The 27,880-nt window shown below is 38.9% G+C and overlaps 1 protein-coding gene across 2 annotated transcripts in view; it reads right to left on the minus strand.

Annotated features, from left to right (window-relative positions):
• The window catches only part of LOC126251334 (transcriptional regulator ATRX homolog), a 500,398-nt gene that overhangs the window by 347,211 nt on the left and 125,307 nt on the right, over window positions 1-27,880 (minus strand). The window lies entirely within an intron of this gene.

Consider the following 27,880-nt stretch of genomic DNA (forward strand, 5'->3'; position numbering starts at 1 on the left):
ATCTCATTGGCTTGTCACGTTCAAAAGAAAATACAAAATTACAAGCAGAAGATTACGAAATATGTAAGCAAGAACTACACGAATAACCTGGAAGAACTTTTAGAGTGTTCCAAGACGTTTGTTACAGAAACTAACATCAGATTCCAACAGTATGAAGATGCATATATTATCAACACAGATCAGTCCTGTATTAACTACGAAATGAAATCGAACCGCACGTTATTGTTAGTTGGAGAAGGCGACACGGAATGTACTGTAGACCAGCTGCATGCCACTTCACATAGTTATACCATACAATATGCTCTGAACAAAGCAGGATTTCTTTTACCTACATTTTATTTATGTTTGCAGGAAAAAATGGTGTATTTGGACCGCAAGTTCAGCAACAGGTGAATAGGGTACTTGCACAAATGCCGAATATCATTGTGAATTGTAGTGCGTCAGGAAAAATGGAGAAAAGACTAGTGAAAGACTTTAATGAACGTGATATTATTTATAACGAAAAATTGATGTTAGGGGAAAACACTGCTTTTGAACTGTGGACATAAACTGGATGTAGTAGGTATTAAAGGTAGGTATTAAAGTCCATGGAGAAGAAATAAAAACATTGAGGTTCGCCGATGACATAGTAATTGTCAGAAACAGCAAAGGACTTGGAAGAGCAGTTGAACGGAATGGACAGCATCTTGAAAGGAGGATATAAGATGAACATCAACAAAAGTAAAACGAGGATAATGGAATGTAGTCGAATTAAGTCGGGTGATGCTGGGGGAATTAGATTAGGAAATGAGACACTTAAAGTGGTAAGGGAGTTTTGCTATTTGGGGAGCAAAATAACTGATGATTGTCGAAGTAGAGAGGATATAAAATGTAGACTGGCAATGGTAAGGAAAGCGTTTCTGAAGAAGAGAAATTTGTTAACATCAAGTATTGATTTAAGTGTCAGGAAGTCGTTTCTGAAAGTATTTGTGTGGAGTGTAGTCATGTATGGAAGTGAAACATGGACGATAAATAGTTTGGACAAGGAGAGAATAGAAGCTTTCGAAATGTGGTGCTACAGAAGAATGCTGAAGATTAGCTGGGTAGATCACATAACTAATGAGGAGGTATTGAGTAGAATTGGGGAGAAGAGGAGTTTGTGGCACAACTTGACAAGAAGAAGGGACCGGTTGGTAGGACATGTTCTGAGGCATCAAGGGATCACAAATTTAGCATTGGAGGGCAGCGTGGAGGGTAAAAATTGTAGAGGGAGACCAAGAGATGAATACACTAAGCAGATTCAGAACGATGTAGGCTGCAGTAAGTACTGGGAGATGAAGCAGCTTGCACAGGATAGAGTAGCATGGAGAAGGAAAATATAAATGAAATAATTAATAAAGACAATAATAATTTACTACCATTGAGTGAATCTCATAATACAGCCTATGAGAAAAGTGTTGCTAGGTAAAGGGGGAACAAGTTGTTAGGAAGTGTGTAACTCAGATTGATAATATGGTCTGAAGTAAATGGAGAAAATTGACAAGCGAATGAATCAGCTGACCAAATCTAACGAGGAGTTAAAAAAGAATTTAAGGTTTAATTGTTTAAAAATAAGTCTGAAATAACTGGCGTCTAAAATATGTTTATAAAGGAAAGGAAAATAAAATTACAAATACTAAAACTGATCAGCTAAATGAATCCCTGGAGGTAACAGAAGGAGAACTGTCACGAAGAGAGAATAAAATCCAAGAGCATAATGATCAAATTAGTGAAATAATAGCTAATGTTGAGGAAGTAGCAACTAAATCAAATAACATTGCTAGACTTTACCAAAACAAAATTACAGACTGTGAATCAGAAATTGGAGAAATAGACAAAAGACTAGTTGAAAATAGTTACAAAAGTCAAAGAAATTGAGAAAATCTGTAACTAAAAATGTCTAAGTTAGTAAGCAGGAATTAATTGAATGTAGTGCTCAAGTTGAAAACAGCATCAAGGGAAGGCTGGAGGCACAGTATTTGCATGAAAAGAATTGAACTGGAATAACCAATTGTGATGCAGTTGACGACAGTTTTCTGCGGATGTGCAAGTTCCATCAATTTTCTACACAGGATTGCATGTATCCCATTCCACTCAGAAAACAATTTGAGAATATGCCTAAATTATGGGATGGCAGAAAGAAAACTGGGTGCATTATTAGTTGATTAGGAAGTGAAACACTGTCTTAGGGAATGAGAATTGGTCCTCCTTATAAAACTTACAATGAATTTATCACTGCTTTCTGAGATAGTATTGGTCAAATACTGCACAAAATAGGGTGCACAGTGACATTTTTTTGAGAAGAAACTTTTTTGATAGTGAATATCACCACTGCAAAGAGTTCTTTCAGAATTACTGACAAAAGAATTTATATTTAGATGATCCTTTGAAAGAAAAGGATCTAATTTCCATCGTGAGTGTGCAAGATAAATGGTTAATAATGCAGGCAGTTGGTATTTTTTGCAATCTCTCCAAGGTTTTTGATTGTGTATATCATAGTACTCTTAGAAAAAACTCAAGTTTTATGGAACTTATGGCTTTACACACGGCTGTTTTTAATTATACTTGACAAACAGAATGTGAAAAGTTGTGCTGCATAATTCAGACAATGTCGTAAAGGTAGAAAATTTTAGTGACTGGCGAGGGGGGATCACAAAGGGAGCCCCACAGAGTTCAATTTTGGGTTCACTCCTATTCCTTATATATGAAAATGATCTTCCACTTAACATTTGGTACTTTTTGCAAATGATGCTAGTGTTGCAACAAATCCCATTAATGAGAAAGCAACAAAAGAGTTATAAATGATATTTTCCACAGAATCATTAAGTGGTCCTCTGAAAATGAGCTCTGCCTAAATTCTGCAAAAAACAAACTACATTCAGTTCTGTATGACAAAGAGAGACTCACCAACAATTTATGTAGCACATGAGCAGGAACCAGTAAGTAAGGCATAATAACCAAATTTTTGGGTGCACGTACTGATCAAAACCTGGACTGGAAGAAGTACATCGCTGTGCTTCTCAAACAATTAAGTTCAACTACTTTTGCTCTTTGTATAACTGTTAATCTTGTAAACAAGCTTATCAACCTTTTGAAATATTTTGCACATTTCCACTCAATAATTTTGTACGAAAAATTTTTCTGAGGTAACTCATCACTTAAAAAGAAAGTATTGATAGTACAAAAGAGCGCAGTAAGAATAACATGTGGTGTTCATCCATGGACGTCATAGAGGCACTTCCTCAAGGAGCTAGGCACTTTAACTGTGCTATCACAATACTTATTTTTGCTAATGAAATTCACCGTAATTCATCCTCACAATTTGAGAAGAACAGTGATGTACATACACTATGTGATCAAAAGTATCCGGACACCTGGATGAAAATGACTTACAAGATCATGGCGCCCTCCATTAGTAATGCTGGAATTCAATATGGTGTTGGCGCACCCTTAACCTTGATGGCAGCTTCCACTCTCGGTGTTGGCGCACCCTTAACCTTGATGGCAGCTTCCACTCTCGCAGGCACACGTTCTGTCAGGTGCTGGAAGGTTTCTTGGGGAATGGCAGCCCATTCTTCACGGAGTGCTGCACTGAGGAGAGGTATCGATGTCGGTTGGTGACGTTCGGCACAAAGTCTGCATTCCAAAACATCCCAAATGTTCTATAGGACTCAGGTCAGGACTCTGTGCAGGTCAGTCCATTACAGGAATGTTATTGTTGTGTAACCACTCCGACACAAGCCGTGCATTATGAACATATGCTCAATCATGCTGAGAGATGCAATTACTGTTCCTGAATCGCTCTTCAACAGTGGGAAGCAAGAAGGTGCTTAAAACATCAATGTAGGCCTGTGCTGTGATAGTGCCACGCAAAACAAGGGGTGCAAGTCACCTCCATGAAAAACACGACCACACCATAACACCCCTACCCCCAAATTTTACTGTTGGCATCACACACGGGGGCAGATGATGCTCACCAGGCATTCGCCATACCCACATCCTGCCATCAGATCGCCACATTGGCGTACCATGATTTGTCACACCACACAACGTTTTTCCAATGTTCAATCATTCAATGTTTACACTCCTTACACCAAGCGAGGTGTTGTTTGGCATTTACCGGCACGATGTGTGGCTTATGAGCAGCCATTTACCCATGAAATCCAAGTTTTCACACATCCCACCTCACTGTCATACTACTTGCAGTGGATCCTGATGCAGTTTGGAATTGCTGTGTGATGGTCTGGATAGATGTCTGGCTATTACACATTACGACCCTCTTCAACTGTCAGCGGTCTCTGTCAGTCAACAGACTATGTCAGCCTGTACGCTTGTGTGCTGTACATGCCCCTTCACATTTCCACTTCACTATCACATCGGAAACAGTGGACCTAGGGATGTTTAGGAGTGTGGAAATCTTGTGTACAGACATAGGACACAAGTAACACCCAATCACCTGAGCACGTTCATTGTCCGTGAGTTCCGTGGAGTGTCCCCATACTGCTGTCTCACGACTTCTAATGACTACTGAGGTCACTGATAAGGAGTACCTGGTAGTAGGTGGCAGCACAATGCACCTAATATGAAAAACATATGTTTTTGGGGGTATACGAATACTTTTGATCACATAGTGTACCAGGTACCCACAGTTTACTGGTGTCCATAGAGGCATCAAATCTTCACCAGACCTGTGTAGGAGGGTACATGGTCCAATGGCAGCAACATACTGCTCCCAGCATTCTTGTTTCTGTTGTTTTATGAAGTGGCGGACTTGGGTGCGGCGCTGTTTAAGGCAATGAGGTGCTCCATCAAAAGATGTCACTTAGGGATTGGAGAGCTGTGTGTGATCTCTAACGGCCACAGCAATTTCGGTGATCCACCAAGGTATTGTCTTCCGACAAAGGGATCCCAATGGCAGAGGGACTGCTGAGTCAGCTGCCAATAGAATGGCTGCAGTTGTGCTCTGGACAACCACATCAATACCTCGATGTCATAGGGTGCTAAAGGCAATGGCAGTAGTGAAAGCATCCCAATCACCTTTGGAGAGAACCTATCTGGGTGGACACAAAGGTTAGTGACACCAAGTAAGGGTCAAAATTACCCGAAAATGTTCACTGTTTGACAGGTCATCATAGACTCTTCAAAGGAAGGACAGGAGAAGACCTGAGGTACAAATGGAAAGATCAATGGCCGAATAAAGCCCAAATGGCACACTAAAGTGTGTGGGAACCCAAGTATTCAAGAGGAAAACACTAAGCTCTGCAAGCAAGTTTTCAACAGCTTTACCGTGACCAGTGGTCTTAGTTCCACCTCGTAACGGCTTGCAGGTAGGGAAGTTACCTTATATTAGGAAGTGGGGGGGGGGGGGGGGGGGGGGGGGGGGGGGGGGAACTGGGAAAGTGGAAACATGTGTTCTGGGACACTTCATCATCGGGAAGGAGATACACATTAAAGATGTTAAATTCCAGAGGTGTACTCACACGGACTGCCATAGCCTCCAAAGTTATATTGAGTTGCATGGGTCTGCTGTTGACAGAGTCCAGGACATAAATGCAAACAGTACCTGATGCTCATTCACAGTCAGTGTAATTCTTAAAATAGCCCCTATAGTTACAGAGGATAGGGATCCACACTGCTGGAAAACAAGTTTCATGGATGGCAATGCAAATAACAGGGGAAACACACAAAAAAGTAATACCTCAGCCAACTGGCAGAAAAAACCACTACAGATCCACTGGAGGAGCACACTATCAGTATCCTATAGGTGTGCGAAGGGACCAAGGACGCAGGTCAGGTCTCAAGCCCACCTGCAGCCACTGGTTGCAAAGATACATCTTCAATACACATTTTTTCCGAATCGGGGTGCATGAGGTAGTAGGTACAGGACCATAGGTGCCACCAGGAAGGCTGCCTCTGATACAGAGACGGAACATGCGGAGTCTGGCATCAGGTGGGCCACCAGAATCTCCCTGTTTTTGGAGGACTGCTACTTGTCCTCAGATGATTTAGACTTCTGCAATGGCTTATCTCCCCAAGATTCTGGGACAGAGAAGGAACGCAAAGTCCTAAGACGTGCAACTCCTTCAGCCACTGGGTGGCATCCAGTTGCAGGTCAAGAGAGTCTTGGGAAGCGAGCATCCCATGTGACCCCTTTCGAGTAAGGGTTGCCAGAGGGAGGTACTGCTTTTCCGGCCGGGGGTTGGGGACTGACAGCCCTGATGGATAGGGGTCGACACTCCCAAAGAGGATGTGGGAGAAGTAATAGGAGGACCCCCAACCACTAGGGCGCAGGGTACCTTCGCGACCCTGGGGGCCAGACGTAGAAGAAGGTGGAGGCATAGTTGCTAAAGAGGATGACGTTGCTGTAACAGTAGCACGTCTCATCATCATACATGTCGGATGTAGGCAGTCATTTTTCTTCTTGGCCTCTTGATATGTGAGATGGTTGTATGCCTGGATCCTCTTTTCTCGTTTGGAAATGGAGCAGTATGGTGAACATGGGGAATGGTGCTCCCTGCAGTTGACAGAGATGGGGGCAAAGGCACAAGGGGCTTTCATGTGCAGTTGACAACCACAACGCTTACAGATGAGGCTGGCATCGCAACATGATGATGTGTCCAATTGCATGCATTTGTAGCACTGCATAGGAGGATAAATATATGATCTGACATCACAGCAATATGCTATCACCTTGACCTTCTCAGGCAACGAGTCACCTTTAAAGGCCAAGATGAAGGCTCCAGCATCCACTCTGTTGTCTTTTAGTCCATGCCGGACACAATGGACAAAATGCACAGCTAGTTGCTCCAAATCAGCACGTCTGTCATCATTCTGTAAAAGGAGATCTTGGTGGAAAATGATACCTTGTACCATAATCAGACTTTTATGAGTGGATATAGCCACAGGAATGACATTCAGCTTGTCACAGGTGTGCAGTACCCATGACTGAGCAGGGCAGGCTGTTTTAAGCAGAATGCAGCACTTTTCATTTCTGAAATCGCTGCCACTTCCCCAAACCTGTCCTCCTCCAAGTTTCCAACAAAGAACAACAGCTTTGTAGTCAAAAAGGAACCCCTGTCCACCCAGCAAAAAAATCAAGTACTGGGGGGAGTATTTCTCATCTTGTCTCTGAGCCTTAAGTTCCTTCCATGTCATAGTCAGGGAAGGAAACGTTTTGGGGTCATAACTTTTCGCACTGTAATGTGTCTTAGCTGCAGAAGACACTGCTGGGGCCATGTAGCCACCAGCAGAAGAAACTTTAATTCGCTTCATGTGCGAATCTTCCACCCAAGTATCACCCTCTCCAACTGGGGCTCTTCCCCAAGGGCACCACCCAGCCACAGCAATGGTTACTTGATCAGTAAACTGTTGCCCGTAGCCCTGTGCCCCAGCTGTGATGGGCACATACTTGCATGGGTAGTTTCCAGCTCAGGTACCAACAGTGCAATCTGGGTGTAGTACCGTTGCAAGAAAAATGGGTGCAAAGAGAGAAAGGCACAGAAGGTGGAATATACGCCAAGGTGGGCGACCTTCCCTGTGCGATCTGTTTTTGTGTAAAATTTAGAAAAGAAGCACCAAGTCAAACCTAACAAGAGGGCCATACAATTAATAATGAAAAGTTGTAGAAGGCTGGAAGGCAATAAAACATGTGTCCAAAACACAAACCAAATCCTAGAAGAATTGGCACCAACAAGTCCATCCAATGGAACGGTACAGAGGAAATAAATAATAAACTAGGAGAAAGACAGACTTTCAGCAAAGAAAGGGAAGTAGTGCTTCAAGGGCTGGTGACCCACGGTAGCCAAGTATGTACTCACAAAACAAGCGAGAGAACCCTGGGTGGTGGCTGCTAAGGTGCTGTTTTGTAAAGTTCAGTAGCACCTACAGAACCTCATTTATGCAACACATATCTTATAATTTTTCACAGTTATGTGGAAAACTACAATCAAAATATATTAGTTGGATGTTCTGTGCACCATATTCATGATAAATGTTATGGTGTGGTACATGACAGTTGTTGAATATACTGCAGACACAGTTAGAAAATGTGTTCTTTATATCCTGCCCCAAGGAAGGAGATTACAGTTCTGAAAACTGGGGTAAGTCATCACTTTTACTTTCATGTGAGTGACTGACAAACTTAACATTTTGCCTCCAGAAGAGTGACATGGAAGAGTGACCACTGATGAAGACATTTGGGTAAATTTGTAAACAACATGCAGGCACAGTGTCAACACAGCAACATTTTTATTCTCTCCTGGCAACCATATGTGATGGGACATACCAAATGTATCTTAGTAAAAGCACAAGTATCTCCTTCACTTTATAGTTTGTTGTACATTGGTGATGGCACTTTATTAGATGAATTTTCCATTAGCATCCTTTACCTAATCATACATGCAGTGTCAAGCCCCCCCCCCTCTCTCCCCCCCTTTACTATAGTTCCTCAGCTAGCTCAAACATGTCACACAAATATCTGAGGAAAAGTAGTGACAAAAAAATTTCTGAAACAACAATTGCAGTTTTACTTTCAGATTGTCAGACAATGCATTGATTTTTGAAACAGTCCCACATTTAAGACTGGCCGAGATTGGAGTACAGATAAATGAGTTCCTCTTGGTCTGCTGTCACATGATTCTTTTCTATTAAACTAGTTAATATAATTTTTCACAGCAAAAAATTTACCACTGTGACCTCCACGTGTTACAACAGGTATAAAAAAGTATCCTTTCCACACCCACACTCAAATACTCCTGCAACTTAATGGTTTGTGGTACCCTGCATCACTAAAGAACTCTTTCAGTAAAGTGTATTCTCTTTCCAGCCATAGTCTCAACGGAGTATTCAAAATTGTAGTTTCTCTCATGCCTGTTTCCATCTTCAGATCAGTGTCCAATTGGAAAATCTGCCTAACAATAATTCATTATGCATGCATCCTAGCAATGCTTTGATACTACAAAGTACAGTGCCTTATGAAATTGCCTTTTATCAGTCTTCTGATTAAACTGCAGTAGTTCTTCCTCCTGTAGCTGCAGCTGGGTGTAGGGGAGTCCAAAACAGTTCTGTAGTACTACCCATTTCGCAAATCAATACTTGTGAAAGAACTGTTATGAAAGTGGGAAAACCACGTAATCTTGGTCTTGTTTGCTGCGTCTCTCCTATACTCCTTTCCACATCATAAAGCAACCTCAGGACAGTAATATAGTTCAGTTAGGAAGTTTATAGAGTCAGTGACAATTACTACAAATATTTCACACCAATAGCTCTTAATGAACAAAATATTGTATGAAACTTTCGAGTGGAAAGCGATGTAATTCTGAACGTGCTCCATGTGAAAGTGATCATAACCAGGAAGTCAGGAATAAAACATTATGCAAAATGAGTTAATACAACAACTATGGTAATTCCCTAAACGAAGTTAAAAATAAATCAAAACCTTCAACATCAACAAACAAGTAAGTATACAAGTGAAATATGCTGAAACAGTTCAGTGTGCAAGTCAATATACCCTAGAAAAAAGTTATCAAAATACTATGCACACTGCGAGAAATACTCAACAAAACGTTCTAAAGAAAGTGAAAAATGATACAAAACATGCAAAATCAACAAGTTAGTATGAATCGACTACCATATGAACTGCTAACATAAGCAGAGCAGGTAGTCACCAAGAAAAACAAGGTTTTCTTACTTGGCGATCGTCTTTTGGCAAACATCACAGACTGAAGCTGGGATCAGATCACATCAAATAAATAGTTACCTGAAAAACGTTCTCAATGCCGAACAAAACTCAGCAGGAGATAATCCAACAACGCAACAAAAAGTATAAAAGTGTCTTAATATAAAGGGCAGTCAAATGAAAACAAGACAGATGGAAAAAAAAGTAAGTAAACTGTTTATTATTTCAAAAATAATCACCGTAACTGTTAATACATTTATCCCACTGTGACACAGGACAGTCAATGCCTTCATGGAAAAATATTTGCAGTTGCCTACGGATCTATGATCGAATCCAGGCATGCAACCTCTTCATCCAACGCAAATCAAAGGTGACAAATGACTTCCTTCATGACACCAAAAATATGGAAAACACAGAGGGAGAGATCAGTACTGAGGATGACTAAGGGGTTCTCAGCGAAACTTCTGCAGTGTAGTAACAACAGGCATGTCAGCTCTGGGAAAGTCATGATGGTCTTTTTAACCCCCAACACAGAGAAGTGTTATAAGTTTAACATGTGTATCTGCGTATCTGTCTGTGGCATCGTAGCTCCCATACAAAAGTGCCGATTTTAATGTAGTTGCAGTTGGTTGTTTTTTTTTTTTTTTTTTTTTTTTTTTTTTTTTTTTTTTTTTTTTTTTTTTTTTTTTTTTTTTGAAATCTGGTTTACTTGGGGTAGTTCTTAGCTACATTCCATGAAAGTCTGTTCTGATATTTAAATTTCATCAGCTAAATTAAGTAAAAATGGTTTCCTCCAGTGCACTCTCTTGATATATGCTATGTAATACATAAGAGCTACATCAAGTTAATGTGGCACCTGATTGTAGAGTTCAAAAAGATCTAAATAAAAGCCTGCAAGAACATATGTTTATCTGTTAAGTCCGAGAAGAGTTTCTTTATTTATTCCATTTTTATGGCATGACTGGATTATCTTCGATGTTATTTAAAAAGACTGTGTATGCAGTTTTTCTCTCAATAAATGTAATGTGTGTCATACGACAGTTTCATTTCACTTCTACAATGGTGATGGGCCCAGTCTTGCAGTGAAGAAAAGAGAAAACTATGTTAGCCTATCTAAAACTCATTCGCGTGGCGAAGATGAAATATTTGCCAGTACTGACTGATTATTTTTGTGTGACGTATTTGGAAAATGTTAACTGATGCCAAGCTGTACTTGTAATCTCACAGGAAAGAAAACAACAGTAAAACGAGTGGTGATATAAAAGGAAATATAGAAAACAGACACACTATTGAGAAACTAAGTGGAGTGAATTGTGCTTCCTGGTCATAACAGATGAAATTAATTCTGTTAGTTTCTGATTTGTGCACTACAATTAAGCCTGGTGAGATGGAACCTGGGGATGGTGCATCAGCTGTCAATAAAAAGGTTTATATAACACGACAAGGTACAGCCCTAGACAAAGTTGTCCTTTCTATATGTGACAAGCAGCAAATACATATATGAAATTTGACACATCCAAAAACAGTATGAGAAGAGTTTCAAATTTATACGCCCCAAAAGATAGCAAATTTTGCACTGTGCAACTGATACAAAAGTTATATTTACTAAAAATGAAGAATTTTGAATCTATGGAAAATTATCTAGGACTGGCAAATATTAAGCATTGACTATCCTGTGTAGACTTCCAGAAGAATGGGATGCAGTAGTTACAGCTTTGTGCAAATTGCCAGATAATGATTGTAAGTGTGCTACAATTAAAAGGCTTGCTGAAGATGCTAGACATTGTGAATGTAATGAAGATAAATATTCTGAATGTCCTTTAAGGCTAATACCAATTCCAGGGCAACTTATGTTATGGCTCCAAATGAAAATTATTTTTCAGCTGTTGATAAAAATATTTTAGCTCAAATCATAAAGGCACAAAAACAGAAGTCATAAGCAAAGGTACAGTAAGGGTAAAGATAATTACCAATGAAGGTTGGGCTAAGGAATTCGTAGCTGAAAATACACTATTTGTGCCTGAGATCGACCATGCAATCTTGTCTGTGACGTAGGCCACTGAAAAAAATAGAAAGGTTATTTTCAATAAAGAAGGTTGCTAGATTTACGATGAATCTGGAAGACTGCTCATTAAAACTCAGCAGAAAGGTCGTTTATATTACATAAATACAAAACCATGTGCAACTGACAGATCAATAAACGTACTGAAAAATAACGAATGTAACACTAAATCATTAGACTTACGGCATTGTCAAATGATACACTTCAGTACACTTGCAATAAACAACTTGATAAGAAAGGAAGCCGTCCTGGGATGGCTGTTTGGCAAGTAAATCAACACAAAGACCGCTTCTGAAAATTGTATCACAAGATTTGAAGGAATGAACAACCACTTTAGAACTTGTTCATAGTGATCTCATGGGACCAACTGACGTTCCAAGTTTTGGAGGCAATACATATTTAATGGTTATCAGGGATGATGCACGCAGATACATAATTGTCTGTTTATTACAAAAATATGGATAAAGTATGTGAAGAATTCAAGAAATGGAAGATTCAAATGGAAAAACAAACCAGAAAACAATTGAAGAGATTTCGCACAGACAGCCAATTCTGTTCTCATAAATAGTTGCGGTTTCGTGAATTGAAGGAATTTGGCAAGAAAAAACAGTGGCATACACACCACACCAAAAAGGTGTAGCTGAATGCCTCAGCATCACAATATTGGATATGGTAAGGTCACAGTTGCTAGGAAGTAATTTACCGAAGAATTCTAGGTCTGGGCAGATATTCACTGCGGCATATGTAAGAAATCCTGTTACAAATGACCACTACAATGAAAAAATGCCTTTTGAATTGTGGACAGGTAGAAATCCTAGCGCGAGACATTTACATCTGATACCATGCGAAGTTTTCGTTCACATATCCCAACAAAAAGTCATTCTAAAACGGTGTTCTTATAGCATATTCTCTGTATGGCAGTGGATACGGGCTTTGGATGCTAGAAGCAAGACAGGTTGCGGAAACTAGGAACTGTATATTCAAATCATTTTTGAATGACAAATGCGCATCTATAAATCTAAAGAATCTATTGGACTGTCTAATGAAGTATTATCATTTCCAAGAACTGAAGATGAAATACGAAGTGAAAGAGAAAACTAACACTAAAGAGGAATTTTATGGTTTCTCAGATCAGGAGGAAAATTTGTAAGAAACTGAAGGTAATCAGGAACTTCTGGAACATCCTGAAACTTCATGAAGTAGATGCAGGCCAAGAAAGGATATAACAAAAGAAAAAACAGGTTTCAGAGAAAAGGCTTATGCCAAAAAAGCATAAATAAACGTCATGTGAGGAACGAACAATGATGAACCGTTATCACATCATGAACAGTTCATTCTAAGGAGGCAGCAGAGTGGATATTCACAATGAATGAAGAAATTAGCTCCTTGAAGAATTATGACACTTGGAAATTGGTTGAGCTGCCATCTGGTGTAATTCCTGTAAATAACTAATGTGTATTTAAAAAGAAGATAGCTGGTGAGAAGCAGCTCATCTAGTTGCAAAGGGATTTAGTCAAATTGAAGGTGTAGGTTATAACAAAATTTATGCTCCTGTTTCAAATTTCAAAATGATTCATCTACTGATAGCAGCCAGTACTGAGACAAATTGACATATTGATCAGTGTGATGTGAAGAGTTCATATCTGCATAGCATATTAACCCTTAACTACTACGGTCATTCACAGGAACACAATTACTATGGAGGGGTCTCCCAGACCGCATTTTTATATTTTATATATCAAACCAGAATTTTGCTGAATATTTATAGTTTCTTGACCTCCTGTCATTCATTGCACTTCTTAGAAGTGCTCTTTGTAGAAATTTGATATTTTTGAACAATGCAGTATTTTAAACACTTCGACAAAACAAAGTAAAATTTTGAGTATATTCTTATTTTATGAGATACGAAAATAACAGCAAACAGTTAGCTCTCATCTCACACACAGATTTTCATCAGAGGGATTATACTACAAATTGGCACTTTAACTAGGTGGAAAAATCCAACATGGCTGACGATAACTTGTGTGCCAGTTTACGACTCATCTTTGCAATGTAGAGCAAATATTTCAGTCCATGAGTCTACGAATGGAGAAACTTTGTCACATTTTACTTCTAAAACTACAAGTAAAAACTAAATATGTGTTCTCATGTGCCACTGAATCATACTTTAGTCAATTTCCACCTGCAAACACTTCACACAGACCTTCCTGGAACACTTCAAACAAATCAGAACACCACACTGTTGACACGGATATCTTCTTTTCCTCTTCAGACGAGGAGGGCAAAAGAGACACGTTTTTCGATTTTCGAAATCTTTTTTTGGTATCTGTAGCTCATCTTGTAAGTGAAGTATTCTTCTGATAGTGTCACTCAACTCTCTTGTCACTCAACTCTCCTTATCCGTTGACTTGACAAATAAGTTGCACACCTTTGGTCGAGACAGTCCACACCACCTTTTCTTGTGTTATAAAACAGGATGATCTCAGGTTTTCCTGATTCAAGATCATTGTTTACTGAATGGTGCGAAGAAGAGATCAGTATTGCAGCTTTGAACTTCTTGAGCACGAAGGAAACCAGAGTCTTGTCTTCTGTAAAACCATAAACAGATGTCTTCACACAATGTTTCTTATTAGGTAAGAAGTTCTGTGGGATCTCCCTTTTGTTCTTTTTCAGCATACCAACGTATGTAAGACCTTTTCTTGAAAGTTCATTGACTAGTTCTACTGATGAGTACCAGCTGTCACCTGTAACATTTCTCCTTCCATTTTCATTGGGTTTCACCAATTGAAGAACAGCCTGTGTGGAAACACTGTGACCTTTCTCATGGCTGGGAAGGGTGTGACCGTCGCTGCCTTTTCCAGAATAAATTTATGCACTGTACAAGTAATTTGTACAAGCGTCAGTCAAACACTGAACTTTCAGGCCATACTCTACCGGTTTGTTTGGCATGTACATGCTTTAAACCCACACTTTCCACAAAAAGGAACAAGCATTTCACTGACACATACTGTTGCACCTACAGACAAGCAATGTTGACTGTTTTCAATGAAACGCAAAAAGACTTGTGAAATTGCTGCTGATTTGTCTATTTTCTTTCTTTCCACCTGATCATCTGGATTGTCAAATTGTACTGCAGACAATAAAAACAGAAATCTTTCACTGCTAACAGTGCATCTGAAAACATCTCTGCCTGTTCCATCAGTTGCAAACAAGCTCTAAACAGACTAATTCCCCGACATGAAAATGGCTGAATACACTAACAGAACAATTAGGGCCTTCAGTTCAATGACATCAACATCTTGTAGATAGGATAAGTGCTCATTGGTATACTGTGCTCTAAGCTTAGATATTTTCAGATTTGTCCATCAAATGATTTCGTCTAGAATATCTGGTGTAAAGAACAGTTTCCATACCTCCAAAACAGCAGGGTTTTCTCCAAGACTTTTCACCATCTGTTGCAGTCTAGGTAGGGACAAAGTAACGGGTGAAATGACTGACATTCAATACATTTTGACAGATAAGAATCAAGCAGACTTGTTAACAGAGCCATCATTGGAAGAAGATACTACATTCGAAATGATATATGTGGTTAATTTTAGAGGGGGTCAGTCTTTACAAATAAACGGATGGAGAAGAGATTCTTTATTTATTTCATTCATTTCATTTTTATGACGCGACTGAATTGTCTTTGGAGTTATTTAAAAAGACAATCAAAGTGTTGTTACTCTGTTACTGTTTTGTTGCTGAATACAGTGGTAGGACACTTTTATTCCACCACAACAGCATATTTTATGGTTGACCAACAATAATGATTTTTGTCTTTTGAAGTCAATCATTTCAGCAGAAAAGGGAGACTGTGACACAACTGTTTAACAGATAAACATATGTTCTTGCAAACTTTTTTGTACTTCTTTCTGAGGTCTACAGGTCAGTACTAAATAAAATGATTTTACCCAATAGTTTAGGCAGCCTATTGCAAGACAATGCAAAAGAAGCCCACTTTCTTCCGACTTTACTTAAAATTATCGCAACTGCTTATTAACGTTACCTAAATTAGCTAAATATATACTTAAAACATCTGTCAATGAATATGTGTGTGAACTTTTTTTTTAAAAAAAAGTAAATCGCATACATGAAAAATATTCCACATCGTAATTTTGTGTTTCGTCTCAGAAAGTGCTTGTGAGAACGTGGGGATAGTGCTTCGATCATACCACATCCACTAGTAAAGTATAAAATTTAAAAAGCATAAAATAAAACTTAAATTAAAAACTGAAAAAGGACATGAAGACCTCTAAAAACTAACAAAATAGTATGTATTGCCCCTTTAAGTTTAATATAAGAAGTAATATTTTGATCCAAGCCTCATCACTCATCACATTGGAGTACCACTTAGTAAATAAAATAAAAACTGAATACATCTAAAAATGATAAAGTATGAAACTACAAGTAAGCTACATAGGCAATGTAGTTAAATATCAAAACAACAATATGTAATCACTTAATATAGTCCAAACAATTCGCAATGTAGGCACAACCATCAGTGATGCTTGCCCTCACGTGACTGCCTGTTCAGGTTCCCACACCTGGCCATGTCTCGTGTGCCACATACTGCACACTGCGCAACTTGTGTTCAGGGTTTAATGAAGTTTGAGTTAATATGCTATCATCAAACCACTGCAAGGAACAGGCCTCATAAAATAGATTTATGCACGAAACTAAGTTCGTATGTAATTATGTACAAATATGATATAAAATAAATAGATAACCCTATATTCTTTAACAATAGTAGGCTACTAAAAGAAAGATTGGTTTTCATATTTTATATAATAAGTAATTATAACTTCGCAAGCTAAGTTTGAGGTATGGTTGTGGGACATGCAAAACCTGATGCCAAACGGAAGAGTCTTATACCCAGCAATAATGAAATTATACCATTTTAGAAAGGATAGCTGCTGTTAACTTCTCTCTCTCTCATTTTTTAGCAGTCCCACATGGGACGATGCGTGGATCAAAATATTAAACTTAAAAGTGCAAAACGTATTTTTTGAGAGTGTTTTTTTTTTTTTTATGACTGTAAACATTCACTGCTCACTGACTTTCTACAACATGGCGCGACAATTAACACACAGCAGTACGTGGCCACTTTGCAAAAATTTGTGCGTAAGGAATGTTAGCGGATGGCATCTTTCTGTTTCAGATAATACCTGCCCGTGTTGCCGAGGTTGTTTCAATTATGCTGCAGAAGTTTCGCTGGGAAGCCCTTACACATTCTCCATACAGTCCTGAGCTCTCCCCATGCAATTTGGAGCCATGGGGAAAGACATTCGTGGCCACTGACTTGCTTCTGCCGAAGATGGGCACACTTGGGGTACAATCATAGTTGCCTATGCAACCACAAACATTTTTCCATGAATGCACAACTGTTTTGTCTCGTGTTGAGTTAAATGTATTAACAGTTATGGTAACTGCTTCTGAAATAATAAACAGTTTACTTACTTTTTCCCCCGCCTGTCTCATTTTTACCTGATTGTGCCTTATTCATATGAGGACACACATTCTCAATGACACTACAGTGAAAATGAGCTGATTAATGAAGCAAGGAACTAGAATGAAAGTTTCAATCTGCAGCAGAGTGTGTGCTGATATGAAAATTCCTGGAAGATTAAAACTGTGTGCCAGACTGAGACTTGAACTCGGGACCTTGCCCGCAAAATGAAAAGGTCCCAAATTCGAGTCTCGGTCTAATGCACAGTTTTACTCTGTCAGGAAGTTTCAAACAAGGAACTACTTTGGAATTTTCCCTAGATCTAAGATTGTGATAAGTGGAACTGTGCATCAAAGAATAGTGAGTGGCAACTGTCTATACAGGATAAATTTGTGTGTTTCAGACTCACAAAACAGTAAATACAAACACCCCCAGGTTGATAAAGTGTTCTTAGGCTTCCAGAAGGTATTTGATGCAGTTCTGTCACCTAATGAAAAAATACAAGCACACAGAACATCACACCAACTGTGTGATTGGATTGAAGAGTTTCTAGCAAAGAGAATACACCATATCTTCTCATCAAAGTGAAGCCTTCAACCATGAATGTATCTTTGTGTATATCCTAAGAGAGTGTTACATGACCTTTACTATATACATACAGTGACATTTCGTGGATGATCCTTTTGTACCCAGAGAAGTAGCAACACCAGAATTTTTTAATGGAAGAAGATCTGGGTGTAATCAGTGTTTACTGCAGTGATTGGTAATTGGCCCTTAACATAAATAAAGTATCATGCATAAATAAGCAGAAAAACCATTTATTATACGATTACACAATTGTAGAACAAATCCTTGGAAGGAGTCACATCCATAGAATCTATAGAAGTAGGCATATGGAGCAATTTACAGTGGAATGACCACATAAAAGTAATTGCAGGTATGGAAGAATCCTCACAAAACAGGCAGCTGACAGAACATTTGTTCGACCAAGACATTAATACTGCTCATTAGTCTGTCATCCATACAAGGTAGGACTGATTGAGAAATTAGATAATATCCAAAGAAACGCAAAGTGTTTACTTACAGGTTCCTTTAGCAAGTACGTTTAGTACATGCAAAAGCGTCAAGGAGATGCTCAGTCAACTGTAGTGGCAGATGCTGCAAGAAAGGTTTTCTGCACCACACCTATGCTTATTATTTAAAGTCTAGTCATATGATGTATCAAGCCAATTTTGTGAGAGGACTAGGATTTCTTGCTAGGGAGGACACAGCATGTTATCTCAGACAGAGAATCAACGACAGATGTGTAAGTAACATCAGGTGTTGAGATCCTTGCTATTCATGTTGTATAATAATGACCTCACAGGCTATAGCAATAGCAATCTCATACTTTTTTGAAGACAATGTAATTTTCTGTAATTAAGTACTGTCTGAAAAGATCTGCACAAATATTCAGTAGGGTCTCAATAAGATATGATTTCAAAGTGCTGCAAAGATTGGCAGCTTGCTTTAAGTGTTCAGAAATGTAAAATTGTGCACTTCACAAAATGAAAAATACGTAGTATCCTATGGCTACAATATCAACAAGTCACAATTGGAATTGATCAACTCGTACAAATACCTGAGTGGAACAATTTGTACGAATATGAAACAGGATGATCACATATGCTCAGTTGCAGATAAAGTAGGTGGCAGACTTTGGTTCACAGGTAAAATATTAAAGAAATATAATCAGTGTACAAAGGAGATTGCTTACAAAACACACTTGTGACTCAGACCAGAATATTACTCTGTATGGGACCCATATCAAACAGGACTCACAGGGGATATTAAACGTATGCAGAAAAGGGCAGTACGAGTGGCCACAGGTTTGTTTGACCCCACAGGGGATTATCATGGAGATGCGGAAGAAACTAAACTGATAGATGCTCGAAGATAGATGCACACTGTCCTGAGAGAGCCTACTTGAGAAGTTTCAAGAACCAGTTTTAAATGATGAGTCTAGGAAAATCACTCATCTCCTATGTATTGCACTCATAGGGATCAAAATGACAAAATTTGACTACGTGCACGCAGAGGTGTGTAAACAATTATTCTTCCCGCAATCCATGTGTGAGTGAAAAAGGAAGTAGCCATAGTAACTGTTACAATGGGAAGTACCCTCTACCATGCACTTCACAGTGGCTTGCATAATATACATGTAAATGTCATTTACTGTTCAATTTCCAAGATCATACATTCATAAAAGAGTCAACCAACATATTATTTCCTCCTGCGTATATCTTGCAAAAAGACCACAAATCTAAAATTAGACAGGTTCAAGCTCACACAAAGGCTTATCAAGAATTGTTCTTCCCATGAAACATTCTCGACTGGAACAGGAAAAAGAGGGGCCACAAATCATAATGTTACACAAATTACTCCTTCACACACCATAAATTGGCTTACAGAGTCAAGATGTAGATGCATATCAGTATGCAATGTTCTTGGACATAAATATGTTCATCAACATTAAGTTTCAGCCACAGGATGGCCTACACTTGAATATATTGGGCTCTAAAATTGTAGTAAAATTTTTAATAACGCTAGTGAAATTATAAAAAATAAGGGAAACTAATGTTTAGCAAAAGGAGTGAACATTTAAATGTGTATGTGGAACCACGGTTAAAATTAAAGGAGTCAGAAAATTAACTCAAACGAAAGGGCATGGCACTAACATGCCTCGTGTCAAACTGCAGGGGCACAGCCAGGAAATAAGCAGAATTCAGTAAATTAGATGAGGGAACTGAGTCTGATATGATACATGTAGAATACTGGCTGAAATAGAATACTGGAATAGGAAGTTTTTCTAGAGGATGCCATGGATTCAGGACGGACAGAGAAGGTACGAGCAGTGGTGGGGTATTTATTGCAGTACACAAATCGTATTAATGTCAACAGTCTTTCTGCAATAATGTCAATGAAATCCAAGGCGTACAGCTCACCAGTTGTAAGAGGGGAATAATTAGATGTAATAGGAATATACAGGGAAGGAAATGGGATGACAGTATATTTGAAAAATTGTTGGACTGTGGCAACCTCACTGAAAAGGACAGAAGTGTAATTACTGGGGGAGATCTAAACATGCCAGGAGTGCACTGCGAGGCAAAGTGCACTCACATGGCTGAAATCAAATTGTAAAAAATTTACTGAATGTTTTCCTTATAAAGCCTGGTGATATATGGCATAAATGGAGCAGTTTAATCTCTCATTTTGCAAGTGTAAATTCATTCACTCTATAGCACAGTAGTTGCTCATTTGTTTTAGTCTGAACACAAGTGTCAGTTCTATATGCAAATGTAGATCTTCTAGGTGAATCTAGATGATGAAGTCTTCTTGGGTTATCAGACCAGTCAAGGCATCATTCTGTGGCAACATTCCAACAAGTTTCCTACCTGTCATCTTCAGGCGAAGCATCAGGTTCATGTCCTCTCTGGATTTTTACAGCCACTGGATGCAGGATCCTCTGCGTCATCTGCATCAGTAGTGCCAATCGTGTGCCTCCAGAAGAAGTGCCGCAGCCTGTGCTGCGAGGTGAATTGCGGCCGGTGCTGCTGGGGGAGGCATGGGTGGTGGCAGCTATCTTAGTTGACAGTGTTACCATGGCCTCATCTCCACAGCCTCTTTAAAGATCAAATCCCAGAACCTGTTCACCCTGCACAGCAGCTTTGTTTGTTCCAAATCAAACTTACGGTTTTCACTGAGACACTCTTCTGCAACAGCAGATTTCTCCTTATGTGTTCTGAGCAGCGCTGCGATATATGCTGCTGTGTCTGGCCAATGTATTGTTTGTCACACTGGCAGCTGATGCTGCAGACTCAAGGTGTCTGTATTCCTAGCATATCCTTCACTGACCCCAGCTTCTTCTTGATTTTGGCCAATGAGTGAAAGATAGTTTTAATGTTGCTCTTTTCTAATATACTGGCAATCCTTGCCACTGGTGGCTGAGCATTACAGAAGAAATACCAAGTTCTTAGTGTCTTCTTCACGTATGTTCTCTCTCTTCTTCTTGCTCGGTTGGAAAGCGCACCTCGTCTGTGTCTCAGAATAAAAGTCCCACAAAATGTTTTTCTCAAGTGTTGCAGTTTGGAAGGTAGACTCTCATCGTCACATATGTCTCGTGCTCTGTACACCAATATGGTGAGCACGGATTTGTGTTGACCTGGATGGTGGCAGCTATTGGTGTTAAGGTACAGGTCGGTGTGTCTCTTCTTCCTGTAAACTAAATGATCTAACATGAAGTCAGTCTTCTCCTTTATCAAGTTGTCAGCGAAAAGTTGGCGTGTGTTTTCTACCATCTCTGTGGTGAATTTAATATTGTCATGATGCTGTAGAGGTAGTTAAGAAATTATTGTAGATTTTCATTGCCATGCCCCCAAATCACAAATGTGTCATCCATGTAGGGGTAGAACACCTTTCGATTCAGGCACACCACTTCAAGAGATGTTTCTTTGAAGTGTTCCTTGTACAAGTTTGTGATACATGGCACCAGAGGGGGAACCCATGGCAACTCCCTCTATCTGTTGGTAGAACCGGCATTTAAAGCTGACTGCAGAATGATTCCACTGCTGTCACCTCTCATTTTGTGTAAGGACCACTAAGATAAGATATGAGAAATTAGGGCTCATACAGAGGCATATAGACAGTCAAATTCCCCTCACTCTATCTGCAAGTGGAACAGGAAAGGTAACAACTAGTAGTGGTACAGGGTACCCTCTACTATGTACCATATGGAAGCTTTCAGAGTATGTATGCAGTTGTAGATTTAGATAAGTGACTATAAAGTTGTAATCGGTGAAGTGTGGTTAGAGAGTATAAGGCACACGAAAAGCATAGGGAGAACAGTTGTCGTATATCGCAAAGAAAATGTGGAGGAAATATAAAAGTTTTTAGCTGAGATTTTCAATCAACGGTTAAATACAGCAAATGATGTTAACACACTGTGGTCAGAACTAGTGCAGATTGTATTAGTATGTGAAGCAAAGTATGTTTCACAAAAAGTTGTAATGCTATCATCTGAACCAGTTTATTATACCAGAACAGGAGAATTAAAAAATAAACATGAGAAAGCAGAGGAATAAGATCAAGGAGATAGCAAGATCGGTCTGGGAGCCACAGAGGAGGAGTTAAATAATGTTAAGACAGAAGCAAAAAATGTTTCCTGGAAAAGCTGATTCTATAAGGGTGGGTTATCAAAAGAGGTAGAGAAGCATGTTTTGATTATATAAGAAGCCATAAAGGCATGCAAAGTACTTATGGACACACAAATGTGGGGCAGTCAGGCCAGTAAGTCATGGGCGTCACACCCACATCAAACAAACACATGGCAGCCTAGGTGCCCACCTCAACAGCACGTGCTGGTACTGCTGTCGATGTGGGCGCTGCCGTTGCTGGTTCTATGCTCCCAAATGTTTGTTTGGCATGGGTGTTACCCCATCATTGACTCGTCAAACAGTCATGTACTAATATTTGCATAATTATTTGGTGGCACCTGAAGATCAAACTCTAGGTTTCAAATCCAGTCAAGCAATAAATAAGAATTTACAGGCAACCGAAGCAGATTTTTTATTCTTAAAAAAAAAAAAAAAAAAAAAAAAAAAGGTTCCCCAGTTTCAGATGTTCGCCTGATCGAGTATCTGGCATAGAAAGGATAATTTCAAACATTCAAGCAAGCAATGTACAAAATATTGTCAAAGAATGCACAAAAAATAGAGCTATTTAATCAGAAAAATATTAGTACAGTGGGGCATGGACAGCCAAGTTGTATTAAGTAAAGGGACGTGAGAGGGATGTCATCATGAGGTTTACATTGAATAACAGCGAGGGAGGACCCGGGTTCAATTCCTGACATCTTCCTAAATCTTTTGTGAGGTAGGGAGGTTTGGTATGGCTTCCACTCGAAGTCTTTGTGAGGGCAAATGGGGAACTGCTTGAATAAAGAAGAAGCGCATCATAAGGGTTCATCAATTGACAATAACAGCTGGAGGGATTGGTGACATGCTGATCACACGTCCCATAATGACAGATCACTCTTCATTCTGCATCTTACGTAGCTGTTGGTCAGTCGGAATAGGCCGTAGGCCTCATTCATGAGTGGTGTCTACATTTACATTTAAATATACACAGCTATGAAAACCACAGGACAAAGGAAAGCAGCAGGGATGGAGAGAATAAGATAAATACTAAAAATCATGGGCTGGTGCACTACACCTTGTCTATGGTTCCAATGTGACTCCCGTATAAATAATACTGTGCACCTGCCAGATGAGTGGATAGGAGCTGTAATAATATCTGTATGTAAGAAAAAAAGAGCAATGGACAAGAGCAAAACCTACAGGCCAATTAGTCTAACTGTATTGAAAGTAAATATTTGAATGAGGTAATCAATAAGTACTTATGAGAGTGTTTGTGGGAAGAAAGACTGTGGTGTAGGAACCCTGATTTGGGAAGGTTATCATGCAAGTCACAGTAAGACAGTTTTCAGCAGGATGCTCCAGAAATGTTTGATTGGAGAGGGTAACTTGACTGTAGACCCATTGATTTCTTCAAAATTTTTGATAGGGTGAGTCATATGGTACTGCAAGGGCTGGTTCTTGATGAAGGAGTTGACCGACAGCATACCTACAAGGAGAAAACAGAGGGTGTGGGTGCGAGATTTCATGTCATAGGGAGCAATTACAGATTTGTGACAGACAGCAATAAATTTGGGCCATTGCTGTTTCTCAGTTATGCTAATGACATTGAAGAGGTCGTGAACTCAGAGTAAGACTATTCACCAGCCTTTTTTTTTTTTTTTTTAAATGCCTTGGAATAAAAAAGGAAATTTGGGATTAACATCCTGTCGACATCAAGGCACAAGCTCAGACTATGTCAAGAATGGGAAAGGAAATCGGCCGTGTCCTTTCAAAGGAACCATTCCGGCATTTGCCTGGAGCAATTTAGGGACATCATGAAAAACCTAACTCTGGATGGCCACACATGGATTTGAACTGTCATACTCCTGAATGCAAGTCCAGTGTGGTAACCACTATACCACGCCAATACCTTGGTGTGGCACTGAGTGCTGGGAAGCTGTACAGGGGACTACACATAGTAGAGATGATAAACATCACATACAAGTAACAGCCTCCATGGTCGAGGTCGCTAACACATGCTTGTGCGGTGACGCTTGACCTCGGGGTACGCCGGTTCGAATCCTGGTGGTGGAAAAAATTTTCAGTGCCAGTATTTGGCCGTGAAGTGGTAGAGAGGAGTTTGTGTAAAGTTTCTGGTCATGAGATTTTGCACCTGGTTTAAATACCAAATCTATTCACAGTGTCTCATGAAGTGAGGGCACATGGCACTGTTGATGGTGATCTGTCCTTTAGATGCGAACATTAAGTTTGGCAGCCCCCTCGGTGCTATGCATAAGGACTAGGCTACATGCCAGCACCAAGTTTCACCCTCTCCCTTCTTTCACCACCACACACACACACACACACACACACACACACACACACACACACACACACATGCGGTATTAAAAATATTGTAGTAGTAGTAGTAGTAGAGTGTGTGTGTGTGTGTGTGTGTGTGTGTGTGTGTGTGTGTGTGTGTGTGTGTTTTATATATAAAAGTCTCTGCATACACTCTACATCTACATCTATACCACGACTCTGCAATTCACATCCAAGAGGGTTCATAGAACCACTGTCAGGCCCTTTCTCGACAATTCCACTCTTGAGTAGCATGTGGGAAAAATGGACACCCTAGTCTTTCTGTGCAAGTTCTAATTTCTATACTTTATTATGATGGTCATATCTCCCTATGTGGGTTCAAATAAAACAAAATATTTTCACATTCAGAATAGAAAGTTGGTGATAAAAATTTTGTGAAGAGACCATGCCACAGTGAAAAATGCTCTTAATAAGGGTTCTGAAGGGGGCAAGCAAGAGTACAAAGGAGAAATCCTAAACATCCCTTGTAGGATCCCAGTTGGACTGCACTGCAGGGATATAGGTCCCCAGAAAGAATACCTGTAAGTCAAAGCGCACAACTGTGCAATGAGGAGCAGCAAGGTACATAATGGGAGACTATAGATTAACAACTAGTGTCCCACAAATGATTAATAAATTATAACTGGAAAGTCCCATACAAACAAGAGTAGCAGCTACATTTGGGGGAATTTGCCAAGCATATGTGGGTGAAGCTGCATGGGAAAATATGAGGCAAAGTCTGGTCACTGACAGAGTGTATCAGGGAAGGAAAGAGCATCGGTACAAAATTAATAGGAGATATGCTCAGTTTTTTTCCAGAAAGTGTTAGCAAATTTAAATACTTGGTCTAACAGCAGCAGAACACCAAATATTATGGACAACAGGAAAAGGATAAATTTAGTTTAAGTAAATTATTGTATATTACAGATATAATTTAATTATTTAATGTAAAAATGTCATGTCCATCATCTTGGCAACAGTCATATTTGTGTATAAATAAATATGTCCTTTTCTATCTGCTAATTATGTGGAATAACGCTGTGAGATGAATTATACCATTCTACCTTACCACATGCAGCTCTTATACAAACATTTTGAGTAAATCTATAACAATGACATAGATAATACAGTATCACAAATTATCTTTTTTTACTATTTATATTAATTGGTAGTACTTCAGCATGTTTTAGTCTATCAGGGGAAACTGTTCTCATCAAAAGACTGGTTGATGACTGTCTGAGGGAAAGAAAATGCGCAATATTATGATAGACTATTTTTCATTATGACCACTACGTCTTTCATGACAGATTTGTGTATTAACTACTTTCATTGCATTACTTACATCAAGAGGGAACCTCGTTTTACCCTACTGAGTTCAAAACTGTTTGGTACATTATGATTTATCACACTAGAGTTAAGATACACAGTAAAACTTACAACTTGGGCAATTACCCTTTATAATAAGGAGACTTGTATTTGGTGGTGAGCAGTCACCCACAATATCTGTGATGTCACTGAAGGATTCACATACAGCACTGAGATTTGTAACAGCTCTACCATACGTCAAAGGTTTAGAGGAACATTATCCCTTAATTTCATTGCCAACATCAAATCTTACAACAGATCAAACTCTTTTTTTCCCTTTTCACATTTGAAATGAATATATATTTTGCAGTACACTTCCCTAGTTTAACTAGTCTGTCAATTTTTTAAAACCTTTTTTTTACAGAAATAAGAAACACTGGATTTCACTTAACTTTTTTCTCCAAGTGCAGTTTCTTCTTCTAAATGAACAATGCTCCAATTCCTTCTGTCACTCATAATCTACTTTTATGAGATTTACTATGTACTGCTGTATTCGTGGAACATACTCATGAATTCAGTTGTGAAGTTATTTTAGCTGTCACATCTTGAAGTCTATTTGTTGACTGGCTATGTAGTAGGCTCATTTTTGAATAAAAATCTCCATATTTTCTTGAGTGAAGATCCAACATCTTTGATGGTGCAATCAGGATTTAATGTTTATAAGATTGCAAAAAGAATGCCTTCTCTAGTACTCCCACAGTTAGAATAAATTTTTCTGTTGCACTGTATTATAACTTCTTACAATATTATCCACACATACCGAAATAATTGCATATACTCTGGTACATTTCTTAAAATTTAGATTTAGACCATTTGCAGCTATCAGGTTCTTTAACCGTAAAGCGACCACTTCACAAAAATATATGAAATTGTGGATACTTTATCAGCCATTTTTTCTTCTTCTCCTTTAAAGCTCACTTGATTAAATGATGGGCCTGTGACTTTACAAACTGTTTCATTTAGCCCAGATACACCAATAAAGTCCCTGATTACATCTCTAGGAAAATCTTTGCTTCCTTTTCAGATTCTGCAACCATTTAACCTTTGTTAAAATCACATTACAATTTCCTTGGTATCAACATTCAAGTGTATGTTTTGACAATATGACATTCAACTCAACATCTGCCACGTGCAATGGCACTTAGTTAATCATCCCCTAATGCTATGAAGGGCCCAAAGAAACTTTGCTACACCAACTTTTGGAACCAATACTTATTAAAATCAATCAATACTTATTAAAATCAATGAATAGTAGAACCAATTTGAATAATTATGACTTACAAGTAAGTTACAAATACACTAACTGCATTATTTTAATATTTTTTTGATATATAGTTGAACGAGATGAATAAAAGATGAAATGTTAGGGACATTATTAGCAGTGGGTAAAGGAGACAAGTGGTAAGGGTATTAGGGAAGGTGGAAAGGAAGACTGTTAACAGGGAAGTAGGGGGAGCATATAGTATGATAGCTCTGATTTCTTTGAAGTCAGCAAATAACATAAAGAAAAAAACGAACACAAGTGGCAGAGGAAAGCATAGAGATACCTTACACTCAAGATAACAATGGAATATAAATATCAGAATTTGTTGTTCAAAACTTAGAAAGTCATAAACTTGATGAGTAATTAGGGTTTAATCTTACATATAAAAAACCTAGTAGACATTGCACAGCACACATAAAATTGACTAAATGGTCTAATACAAAACTACATCTCATATTCAGCCTAATGACTAGAATAAGTTTGAAATTTCTTA

The sequence above is a fragment of the Schistocerca nitens genome, chromosome 4 (assembly GCF_023898315.1).
Source record: "Schistocerca nitens isolate TAMUIC-IGC-003100 chromosome 4, iqSchNite1.1, whole genome shotgun sequence".
NCBI classification, from domain to species: domain Eukaryota; kingdom Metazoa; phylum Arthropoda; class Insecta; order Orthoptera; family Acrididae; genus Schistocerca; species Schistocerca nitens.